Source organism: Physcomitrium patens, chromosome 5 (assembly GCF_059467195.1).
Source record: "Physcomitrium patens ecotype Gransden chromosome 5, ASM5946719v1, whole genome shotgun sequence".
NCBI classification, from domain to species: domain Eukaryota; kingdom Viridiplantae; phylum Streptophyta; class Bryopsida; order Funariales; family Funariaceae; genus Physcomitrium; species Physcomitrium patens.
Genome location: NC_143414.1, coordinates 13186330 through 13199784, shown reverse-complemented (window position 1 = coordinate 13199784; position 13455 = coordinate 13186330). Strand labels below are relative to the sequence as shown.

Below are 13455 nucleotides of genomic sequence, written 5' to 3'. Positions count from 1 at the left end.
CAGCCATTACCTATATCAGAACAACCATGGTCTTCTGTTTCTATGGATTTCATCATAGATCTTCCAAGCTCAAGATCTTATGATTCTATATTTGTGATAGTAGATCATTTCACCAAGATGGCACATTTTGTGCCATGTACAAAATCTATCACAGGTGAAGAAACAGCTAAGCTTTTCATTGATAATATCTATCGCTATCATGGATTACCTAAAGATATCATATCAGATAGGGGAACTCAATTTGTGTCAAGATTTTGGAGGATCCTTTTCAAGATTTTAAAAGTGGACATAAAGCTATCTTCGGCTTTCCATCCTCAAACTGATGGACAAACAGAGCGCGTAAACCAAGTCTTGGAGTAATATTTAAGGTGTACTATCAACTACCAACAAGATGATTGGACAACCCTTCTGTCATTGGCAGAGTTTGCTTATAATAATACGGTATATTCTTCCACGCAACAAACACCTTTCTTTGCCAATTATGGCTATCATCCACGACTTGATACTTTTGATTTTTTAAAAGTTGATAATCCTTGAGCAGAAGATATGGCAAATCGGTTGTCAGAGTTACATGCAATAATGAAGACGCAATTGAAGGAAGCTCAAGAACGACAAAAGATAAACGCAGATCTATATCGTAAGGAGCAACCACAAATCAACGTAGGTGATAAGGTATGGCTACTTCGTCGCAATATCAAGACTACTCGACCTTGTGACAAGTTGGACTATCGTAGGCTTGGCCCCTTTTTTGTTTCTGAACAGATCAACCCAGTTGCATATCGGTTACATCTACCGGAGTCAATGAAGATCCATCCTGTATTCCACGTGTCTCTTCTTGAACCATATAAGACAGTGGATATACAAGGAAGAAGAAAAATGCCACCGCCTCCTATAGAAGTAGATAATAATGAAGAATTTGAGGTGGAAGAGATATTAGACTCAAGGCGGCGCCGAAATAAGCTGGAATATCTTGTTCATTGGCGCGGATATGATATTAGTGAACGCACATGGGAGCCATCTAGGAATCTAGGAAATACATCAGCTAAAGTCAAAGTTTTTCATCAACGACATCCATCAAAACCAAGATGAAAATCTCTCTTATAAAAGAGACAAGATTGAGGCAAGATAACATTCAATTTCCTATCCTTGTTTGTAACTTCTTTGCATTTGTGATGCTAATTAGATGGAGAGCCAACAACCAACAGATTCAACTCAAGAACCTTCGTTTGCTGACCTACCGGACGAGACATTACGATTGTCACAACCTTCAAGACGACGCAATCGAGATGAAGATCTTCAAGAACGACATGTTCTTCCTCAAACAGATGGTGAGATACAACGCGTTTGGTATCACGATTTGGGAAGGGACTCTCGATGTTTGGTGATTTTGCTAGAAGTAGGAACAACTCCTGATGGTGTTCCGAATATTCTATTTGAAGGAAGTTACGAAGGCCTCAACAATGATCAAATAACTAGGTGGTCTTCCCGCCCTGGTATGGGACACTACCGATGGTTGAGAAGCCCTATCAATCATCTTCGAAGAGAACAGAGATCAGAGTATGTGGCGAATACAATTCGTCGCATCATAGATTTCTTCAACATATGATGACCGCTCCTCGTGGAACTCGTCTCTAGAAGGGGGGGTAATGTCACGGCCATAATCATGTAAGCTAATAATTACATATAGAAATAGGTAGAAGTAAGAAAAAGTAGATAAAAGTAAGTTAATTCTATAATATTTAATATAAAAGCTTCCTAGAAACTTCCTAGACGCTGCTTTGACTTCATAGGTGTCTTTAATTGACTTTTTGGATTAGAAACGTGGCCAACAAGTTGGCCATGTGCCACACATGTTGTTAGCTTGAAGATCAAGCTAACTATGTGGCCCACACGTAGAAAAACTTGCCTTGTAAGTCAAGGCATGTGTCCTACAAAGTCAACACATATTGGAGGTCCTATAGAACGTCGCCACGTAGCCCCTAGTTAGATAGTATATATAGAGACAAGAGTGAAGGCTTCTTCACTCTTGTCAACTCCTTTCTTGCTTCTAGTCCAGGTTCAAGAGTCTTTAGTTTCTTGTCTTGTGGCAATAGCCATTCCAGTTTCCTTTTAATATACCTACTTGTTTATATTTTGACTTATTATATCGAGATAGCCTTTTGGTGTATATTTTCCCTCATCGAGTCTTTGTCCTTGACAGCTGGTTGCACTTAAGAAGTACATAAATTAGAATTTGGCCAAAAACTTTGTATGCCATTCAAAATATCTAACATGAATTCATATATTTTTTGTGGAAAAAAAAAAAAAAAAAAAAAAAAAAAAAATGCATCACTATAGATGTTTATGGATTATAGAAGACTCATCAAGACCACCATGAAGAATGGGTATCTTCTATCTTTGATATTTTAACTTCTTGATGAATTATATCAAGCATAGAAGTATTAAAAAAATAGATCTATAATAAGTATATAATTTGGTATACATCAAAAAAGAGACAAGTAAAAGACTATATTTAAATTAGATATGGATATATTGAATATAATATGATGCCTTTTGGACCAACTTTTTAATATCTTATCAATGATTTTGTCATTTATCATTTGGAGATATTTTGATTTATTCTATAAATACAAAAAAGCATAAACTTCTTCTTTGTTGTATATTATAAAAACTTAGAATTATAAGATTATATATTAAGATCTAAAAGAATGTATTTTACATAACATAAGTTAAATTTTTAGAATAAATTATTTAAAATAATTATCTAATTATAGATTCTAAAAAAGTTCAAGCTATAATGAATTGAAAGATTTCAAATATAGTATAAAATGTATGATACTTATAAATACTTTTTAATTAATATTAGATCTTTATCAAGAATTTTTTTCAAGTAGCAACTTTACTTACACATTTGATTTGTAAAGACAAACTATACTAGAACAAAGAAGTTAAAACAACATTATGAGCTTAACAGATATATATATATATTTTTACTAATTTTATATTACATTGACTTTTCTAAGATATTTTTTATAAATAAAGATGCATCCAACTTTATTATAGATGCAATATTGTCACAAATGAGAGCAAATGACAAAAATTTTATGCCAACTTTTTATTTAAATTTGTTTTAATAATCAAGATTAATTTTTAGATCTCCAAAAAAGAACTTCTTATAATTATAGATTCATTTTTAAATTTCTACTTTTATTTAGAAGGTATTATTAGTCTATCAATTATATATATATATATATATATATATATATATATATATCACAAGAAACTTGAGTATTTTATATCAATATGTGCTATAAATCTATGTTAAGCTCGTTGGAGCATGTCTTTCTTAAGCTTTGAATTTTAGTTCATATTGTTGCATCATATATTGTCTTACTTAAGAATACATCAAGCACTTATCTTTGGAAGATTAATTTTTCGTTTTTTAAGGTAATTTTTGCTACAATCTACTCTTAATTTCCTCTTAAAGCTTCTCATATCATTTATATTTCTAATCTACTATATTTTGTGTTATTTATGGTCATAAAAAGTAAATAGAAGCCTTATTTATAAAATGGCAACATTAACATTACTTATTCTTACTACTTTTTTGAATATTTAACCTATGTTTTAAAATTATGTTTTTCAATTAAATTCTTTTAAAATAGAATGTATTTTTATTTATTTTACTATATAATTATATTATAATATAAAAATATATTAAATAAAATGACAACAAGGTCTATCAAACACACATTTAAAATGAACTTATCTTGTAGCAAAAGAAGGAGATAAAAAAATTTATCTATAAAAAATTATTCTTTTGAAACTAGAATATATTTCTTTTTAGTCTATGAAATAAACATTGAATACTAATTCTACTTTTTTTGAGCAATTTCAATAAAATATGTTGCTATATCCTCTTTCTCACGATATTAAAAAAAAATCTTTTACATCTAAAAGAACTTTTAAATTTGAATTCAAAAACAACTTTCTATACTTCAAGGAATGCTTACATAATTCTAAAGATAAAATACAACTATATGATTTGCAAGCTCATCACAATTTTTTAAGTGCAAGATATTTCTTACTTGATATTAGTTGTAAGGAATCAAAATTATAAAGCATATAATGATACTAAATAATTTTTCTAACAAAAAAAAAATATATAAATATAAATCTAAATATAAATTATTTGTTGCAATAAAAATTGAAATCATATTATTTGTACATAGATTAAAAAAAAATTATAAATAAATCCTCAAGCTAATCCAATATTATTTCACATTATTCAAGAAAAGATAAAAAAATCATAATATAATTCAAATTCAAAGCAAAGCTCTAATAAACATAACTTAAGACCTAAGAATTGGAAAACCCTAAGATTAAAGTTCATTCACTAATTGTATTTGATTGATGAATCCTCAAAACTTTTTTCTTGTACTAGCAAAATCATAAGTAAATTAATTTTTAATTCTTTAATGCTTGAACAATTATCCATCATAACAAAAGAAATATAATTTTGTATAAATAATAAAAAAGCTCAAATTTGCACTATATCATCACTTCTAATTAATCTTGTTGTATTTTGTGATAGTAGATTGAGTTAATGCATTCAAGCATTAATATTTTCATATGCTCTTGCATATAATACTATTGCACCTTTCATTTTATTAAGTTTTGCTATAATAACACAATGAAAAAGCAAGATGTCTAATATCACTTGGAATAAAAAAATAAAATATAAAAAATAAAATATTCATGAACAAAGAAAACTTTTAAAATAATAATAGTTTACAAATCAATAATCTACAACTTCTAATATACTTAAGTCTTAAAAATAAAAAAATAAAAATGATCTAGTCTTAATTAAAAAAGATCATTATTTTGATATAATTAGTGTATTCTTAATAATTTATCAAGAATAAGAATTTAAAGAATGTAAATAAATAAGTAACATATATATAGAAGTGAGATGGTAAAAAAAATAATAAAAAATTATTTATATTTAAAAAAAAAGAATGGCAATAGCCAAAGACAAGAAGATGAGATTCTTGAAACAAAGCTAAAAATAAAAAAAAGGTATTAATAAGAATGATGAAGGTCTTACTCTTGCCTCTATAAAATTTCACAAATTAATAATCTCAATCATAAAAATATCATTATTATGCCTACAATAGAAGTTAATAATGAAGTTGAATGTTTACATTAAAAAGTTTTAGAATTGAGAAAAACAAAAATAAATACACCAATATTAGAAGTGAATTTGAAAGATTTTGCAACTATAAGTATATTTAGCTATAGATTAGTATGCTAAGAATGTTTGATGGAACATCATCAATTTTGAAGATTTTAACAATAAGTCAAGCTATTTTTTAAATATCATTTTTTTATATATTTTTATAATATCACTCTATTAGAATCTAAAAAAGTATTTAAAATAAAAAAACTTATTTTTTAAAAAAATTATAACTTTTTTTTAGTTTTTTAAATAATACAACCATCTAATACAACCATTATCAATTATATAGACAATAGAAAGTCTTCAATAAGACATGAATGCAAGAAAGGTCTTAAAAACACCAACAATGGTCTTAGTCTTAGTCTTATCTTTATATATACTAGCTATCTTAAAGGTCTAGTAAAAGGTTTCTAGGAGTTGTGAGACTTATGATGCAAGCCTTAAGTCATAGATTGGTTCCAATGTGATCTTTTAAAAGTAAGAAACATATAACACAAGTTTTAATAGCTACATGGTAGGTTTGTAAAAGTCTATATATCTTATTTATGTCAAATAAACTTATTTTAAAGCTTCCTAAAGGATCTATTATCTACCTAATATATTTCTATCTACTTCTACTTACTTCTACATATTTAAATAACATAGGCACTTGTAAGAGATAGAACTTTCTAATTACAATACAAGAAGTCTCCGCAAGTAGAAAAACCATGCATCTATGTTGGCATAGAAACCAAGATTTTCAAATTACAAAGCTAGAACAATACATATTTGCAAAACAAGTACCTAGTTTAAACTTTGATAATTTTTCTTCATCTGTTTATTGTCCATGCACGTCTATTGACATAGTTGTCATGTAGTTCTTTCAAATTTTGTAGACACATATTTAATAGGCAACCAATTGTTTAGGGTCCTTTAAATATTAGTAATAGAGGAGTAAGGAGGAGGAATTGGGGATGTATATATAATAAAATAAAATATAACAAAACAAAACAAATCTATTCTGGACAATTAGATAATGTTAATGGTTTTGGATTCATATTGATATATTGATAAAAGGAACCATTTGGATATTGTATTCATCCACCACCCTGTACCAGCGAGATCTATTCCACTAAGGCAGCAAACGTACCCTGCAGAAGGCACGTTGTTGGTTCATTCCAAAGCCCGAGTTACTGAGAACTTGGAATTGTGACAACCTGTGCCGATTCACTCCAAAAACCGTGGAAGTGATTTTGGGCAGGATGGTGCTCAGGTTTTCCCCAAGAGGCAACCGTGACGAGGCCCAGCCCGGAGGGGAGGGGCAAAAGAGGGAACCGCAGAGATGGGAGGTCCGACCAACCGGATTCGAACCAGTGACCTAAGGATTTCTGCCAACTCTACAGTCCTCCGCTCTACCAACTGAGCTATGGTCGGCCTTGTACCCCCACCGCGCCCTGTTCACAGTGGGATTCGAACCCACGCCCTTTCGGACCAGAACCTTAATCTGGCGCCTTAGACCAACTCGGCCATATGAACACGCTCCTTGCTGACGTGGAGGCCACCCCTTGCCACCTTATCAACTTCGACGTCCCCGCGCCTCCCCTCATCCTCCTCCCTGCATTGCATTGCTCCTGCCGCCATCCCATCCTCCCATTTCACAACACGCCGCTCTCCTCCCATGCCAACCAACGCACACGGACCCACTCCATCAACATTCCCCACACGCCTGCACGCACCACCACTACCTCGCATCCCCGCATCCATCCTCGCATTCCACAACACGCCTGTCTCTGCTCCGGAGATGGGTGCTCTTCATCCTCCATCAACAACTCACCTTCTTCTTCCGCTCCCCTGCCTCGCATTCGCTCCACCAACCACATCACAACGTCAAACACCCTCTACTCGCTCCTGCGTCGAGCTCGAACCGTGCCCCGCCATGCTCCTCGTTCCACGGATCGCACAGACGTCGTCCACTGAGCACCTAATTCCACCACGCTCGCGGCCGCTCAAACTCGCATCAAAACCGCTCCCGATCACCTGCCATGTTATCACTGCGACTCCTCCACATTTCTGCCCAAACACGATTCACATCGCCCACATCCCACCGCACACTCATCGTGCCTGCGTGCGTCGATTCCAATTTACACAACTCATGAACTTTCACCTCTAATTTAATTTATGTACACCTCAACCAACGGTGACGAGTTTAATATCTCAATTTTTCTAATGGATCTACCAAATCAAATGTGTGATTCTAAGTTTGGACACAAAAAGGATAATTCATTTTTGCCAACATTTTATTCATGTGTATTGAATGTATGAATATAAATGCATCTTTTATTAAAAAAACACTTTTGTTATAAAAGTGTCCATGATATTGTCTTTTGGAGGTTGTCATACTGTAGAAAACAAAACCATAAAAGAAAAATGAAAAAAAATTGTAGTTATAGAAGGTGGAAATTACTTGCATAGACAACTAATTAGGATGGCTTGGTATATAATCATAATCTTTTCTAATTAGTAGTGGCTTAGAGCATTAAGGTTAAATGATTGTTTTGAGAATCCAAAGTCTTTGGAAAAACATAACATTTATTAGAATGTTTTTGTTTACTTAAGAAACTTATTTGTAGTATCAAATATTGTCTTATTAGAAATGTACATTATATGTCTAATTGGAATTAAATCATGTAGTAATTATTGCATTATATATGATTGTGGTAGAAAAGCATGCAAAATGATATCGGTTGTATATTTGCTTTTGTAGATTTATAAGAATCAATACATGTGGGTGATTGAATATAAATATATTAGTCGTAAATATAGATAATAATTAATAAAAATAAAATAGTAATATTGATTTTTTATTTACATTAAATTTTAATTTTTAAAAAATCAAAACATTTCTATGCACCATCAAAATTTATAAAAGATTTTTTTTTTTTTTTTTTTTTTGGGGTTTAATTGGTTGTTTTGTGTTTTTAAATAAGACTTATTGATATCATGAAACAACCACTTTTTTGAAAAAATATAGCCTTGAAAAAATACAAAGACATATTTAGGCATATTTTATATTTATTTTTAAAAATAATATGTATTTAGTTTTTTTAAGTATTATGAAATGTTCTTTGATTATTTCTTAATTGATAAGATTGATACATATTTTTATCAAAAATTGATCTATTTTGATAAAAAAATGGATTATTTATTTTTCTTAAAATTATCAAAGTTCTTTAAAAATTACAAATTATCTTCTTATAAAATTGATATATATATATATATATATATATATATATACATATATTTATATTTATATTTTAGTACAAAAATTCTCACTTCTTTACAAGTATAGTAAATTTTATAAAGATAAATAATGTCACATTATAAAATGAGTTTTTTGATGATGATATTATATTAAATTTGCCTATCACTTGTTGAAGATATTTATTTTTACAAATATATTCACTTGGTTTAATAGAAAAGTTAGGTAGAAGTAGATTATATTATTAATATTATTTATTTATTATCATACATGAACATCTTTAATATTTTTTCAAAGAAAAGATAAATTTTAGTAGATATATATATATATATATATATATATATATACATATAAATCAAAAAATATGTATTTATTTGAGCCTAATTTTAATACATGTACAAATAAACATATTTTTACTTTATTCAAAGAAAAAGAAGAACAATTGAATAATCATTTACATAAATAAGATAATAAAGATCAAATAATGATTTAAGGTATGAGAATTAGAAATAAATTAAATGAAACTTAATAACATATCATAGAAAAAATTAATTAGGATCTAAACTTATACAAAAATGATTCATGTTTGAGCCAAGAGCCTCAATTTTGGAGTACTTCAATCCATTTATTAACTAGGTTGTATCTACCATTGCCTGATCAATATAATCATCATTTTTTATGATAATAAAAAGTAAAAATTAAAATAAAATTTTAGACACAAAAGCAACAACTTTTAAAGATCCATCACAATTGATCTTTAGTAGACATAATCGAGCAATGAAATATTGTAGAATCCAGTGCATCAAATTAAAGAATCTGATTCTAATTACAAGAGGAGCTCGAATTGCCATTCTTTACTATCCACAACATGTAGTAAGTGTAAGAGAGAACGACAGAGTACAATGGAATACATAGCTGTACCATTTTTATATTCATCCACTATCTATTTTCCATCTTGCTTTTAGATTGGATAGAAAAGAGGCAATAAAACCACAAAATAAGAAGCATGGTTGCCAAAGTAGATAATGTGTCAATAATTAATTTTATTTAGTTATAATAATAATTAGGCTATTAAAATCTTATTAAATAGCTAACAAGAATCCTATTGTCTTTGAAAAATCCTCATCTTAATTTATCATAGATGTTTCTTAAAAAGTTAAATGTCAAAGTTTTATCTTATTATTCTAAAATAATAACTTGTTATTCTTAGGAGCTTTGGCTTCTTTTAAATGAAGAATTTGTTAAATAATTTTTTAAAAAAATTAATTAAAAAAATAATTTAATATAGATAGAAGTCATAAATAATTATCTTTTTTCTTTTCGACATATTATTGTAAAACTATTTCTATATAAGAAGAAAAATTTACTCATAATGACACAAATATATATAATATAGTTAGATATTTTCTGATCAAGTCATTTTAGAATTTATATGGCTCAATAAGTTTAAACTTATCACAAATGTAAATCTTTACTTCTATAATTACCTAGATAATATGAATAGTTAGAAATAAAAATAAAAATAAATAAATAATATCTTATAAAAAAGCTTCTAATAGCTTTATAGACATGACTTTGTTTTTAGATATGTCTAAAGATAACTAGTAGGTTCAAACTTAACTAATAAGTTGGCCACATATCACATATATTGGCTACTTGTAGTACAAGCTAGACATATAGCATACATATAAAAAGCTTATTTTGTAAATTAAACATGTATCTTACAATTTGGACATGTGTTAGAGATCCTATAGAATGTCACCACATAGATTCTAATTAGATTGTATGTATAGAGGCAAGAATGAAACTTTTATCACTCTTGTTAATCTTTTATTTTTTTGTATAATAGTTTTAAAAGTTTCTAATTTCTTAGTCATTTAAAATAGCTATATAATTTATTTTTTAAAAATATTTATATTTAATTTTTTTTTATTTCATTTTTTTTGAGAAAATTTTCACTTATTTATTTAAATTCTTTAAATTATTATTCTTGATAAATTAACAAGAATATACTTAAACTATTAAAGCTTTATTTTTTCAATTAAAAAAGAACTACTTTTTTTGCATAATAAGACATAAATATATTAAAATTTATAAATTACCGGCTTCTAAATTGATATATTTTTTAAAATTTTCTTTGTTCTTAAGTTTCTTCTACTTACATTGAATAATATTAGACATCTTTTTTTAGTATATAATCATAGAAGGTCTTATTGAAATAAAGAATGCAATGACACAAATACAAGAATAAATGAAAAAATTAATGCTTGCAATGCATCCACTCAATTTATCACCACAAGAGACAACATAATTAGCACAAGTGAAGATATAGAGATGATTGGAGCTACTTCAATATCTACAAAAAATCATATTACTTCTTTTATAGTAAGACATTGATTAAGTATTAAAGAACTAAGAATTGTCTTGCTTAAGAAGTTTAATGGCACAAAATAAAATTTTGAGGATTCTTTAATCAAGTAAAATTAGTGATTGAACTTCAATTTTAAAACTATCTAATTTTAAGATCATAAGTAAGATTTATTAGTACATTAATTTTAAATTTTTCTATATTATAATATTTATCATTTTTTGAATGATAGAATCTAATATTAAATAATTTAGATACTATTTTTCTAAAATTTTAATCCATATCTATAATATATAATGTAATTTATATTGCAAACAATAAGATTTAAATTTTGCAACAAAAAAATTGATCAATAATATTATATGCTCTACAATTTTGAAAATTAGTGGCTGAAATGAAGTAAAATGATTTTGCATTCATTAAAAAAAAATACAAATTATAATATGAAATAAGAAGTAGATGTTGAACTTACATGATTTACAAACATAGAGTGAAGTAATTAAGTTTATTGTAAAGTATGACAATTGACTTTTTAAATTTTGATATGAAAATCATATAAGTGGACTTAACTTTTTCATCATTCAATAGCATTACCAAAGTCTTTCAATACATATATTTGAAAGTAGAAGACATGAAAATTGACACAATATAATTTTAAATCTCTTTTTTAAGTAAAAAAAGATTCTTTATTATGAAGATGGATTGTGCTTATATTATAGAGATTCTATGCACACTTCTTAATATTATCAAAAGAAGCAACATAACTACAAAATAAGAAGTATAGTTGTCAAAAAAGATAATATGTTAAAAATTAAGTTTGTCTAGCAATAAGGACTATTCAACTACTATCTTTTACAACACCTAGTAAAGGTCTTATTCTCTCTTTAAAATATTTTTTTAGTTTTATAATAGATGTTTGTTTAAAACCTAAGAATAACAAAACTTCTTCTTTTTTAGTTTTAAGAGCATTAATTTGTTTGTTAAACAAAGAATTTTCTAAACGACATAACTTATTGTTTGGAAAAAAATATATACTTATTCAATAGATGTTTATATAGAATCTAATATGTAGAAGTTATAAATGGTCATTTTTTGTCTTTTGTTGATATCATCCATAAAATCTTTTATATAAAATAAATAAAAATTAATAATAATAATTTTATGATATTTAGTATAATTAAATTTTATTTTATTATTATTATTATTTTAGATTTATTATGACTAAAAAATAAATAAACTTTTAAATATTTTTGATTTTTTATATACTTCACTTTTTTCAAAGTTCAATTAAGAGTTTTTTTATCTAAGTAAAAATTTATAAGTTTAATGCAACTAAATTCTTATTTGTAGATGCGAGAGCTTTCTTGCATGCTATAAAAGAAAGATTACCTTTTGGTATTTATGTTGTGAGTCCAAATTCCACCACTCTCTAAAACTAGTAATACATAATAGGTTCAAGAAATAAAATAGAAAACTCTCAATTGTGCAATTGCTAAATTAATTCAAATTTAGGCTTTTGTAATTCAATTTAATTAATTGCCTTCTAAGCAATGATTATCAATATTAATTAATATTTTTATTATTATTATTATTATTATTATTATTATTTATTCTTATTTATTCTTATTTATTTATTTATTTTAATATAGATATATAAATATAAATTGTGATAATAATAATATATTAGTTTATTTTAGCATATAAAAGTTCTTTTGTATATAGAAAAAAAATAAAAAATAATATAATATAAAAATAAAAATAGAATAAAAGTAAAAAGTAAAGATAATAGTAAAAATAAAGAAAAAAAATTAAAAAAAATTAAAGGTTGGAAGTTAAAAGTTGAATTTAGATTAAGTCAAAAGTCGGAAGGTGAAGAGTAAAAAGGAAAAAAACAAGGTAAAGATTGAAGGAACTAACCTCACCTGTGCTCCACTTGAGGACAGTAGATCTCCTTCTACTCCAAAAATTTCCAAAAATTTGAATCAGCTCTAAACCTAATAATTCTTGCTTGGTTAAGAACCAAACTTAAAGGCGCTCCTGCTCCAAAGATCTTTGTAGCAATCCAATACTTGAGCCGCAAGAAATGCCCCTTCAAACTTGATTAGTTGGGACTGCCACAGTAGCCTACCCCCTCACTTGGAAATTCACCAAAAATTCAAATTGGCTTCAATTTCTATGAAATTAGTGCCTTTGAAAGCTCAGCTTATAAGCCTTGTTTCTTCAAACACTTCACAATAATAAAATTACAAGGAACTGAGGAGTGCCTTTTCAAAATCGAGTAATCGAAACTGCCAAGGCAGGCAACTCGCTAAAACTCAACAATTCACCAAAAATTCGTTCTACCTCCAAATCAAGCGAGCCTTAGCTCATTAAGAAGCTGAAAATAATTGGTATATGCTTGAAAATGATTCACTCTTAAAATCATAAAAACCACACACTGATTGAGGAAAATCCTAGGCCCTTCAAGCCCTTTTGATTATTGAAGTGCTTGAGAACTACTAATTCCAATGGAGTACCTTCTAAATCACAACAAGCACCACCCACACACAAAATCAATGCTCCCACATACTCACAAGGTGCACAATGAGATCTAGAATCCAAATGAGATTA

The 13455-nt window shown here is 27.8% G+C and overlaps 2 non-coding genes across 2 annotated transcripts; both read right to left on the bottom strand.

The window, feature by feature from the left end:
• Positions 1-6568: 6568 nt before the first annotated feature.
• Positions 6569-6652, bottom strand: TRNAY-GUA (transfer RNA tyrosine (anticodon GUA)). Its single transcript is given in 2 exon segments — positions 6569-6604; positions 6616-6652. It is a non-coding gene; the product is annotated as a tRNA-Tyr (tRNA).
• Positions 6653-6673: 21 nt separating this feature from the next.
• On the bottom strand, positions 6674-6754 carry TRNAL-AAG (transfer RNA leucine (anticodon AAG)). The gene has a single exon. It is a non-coding gene; the product is annotated as a tRNA-Leu (tRNA).
• Between the last annotated feature and the right edge of the window lie 6701 nt (positions 6755-13455).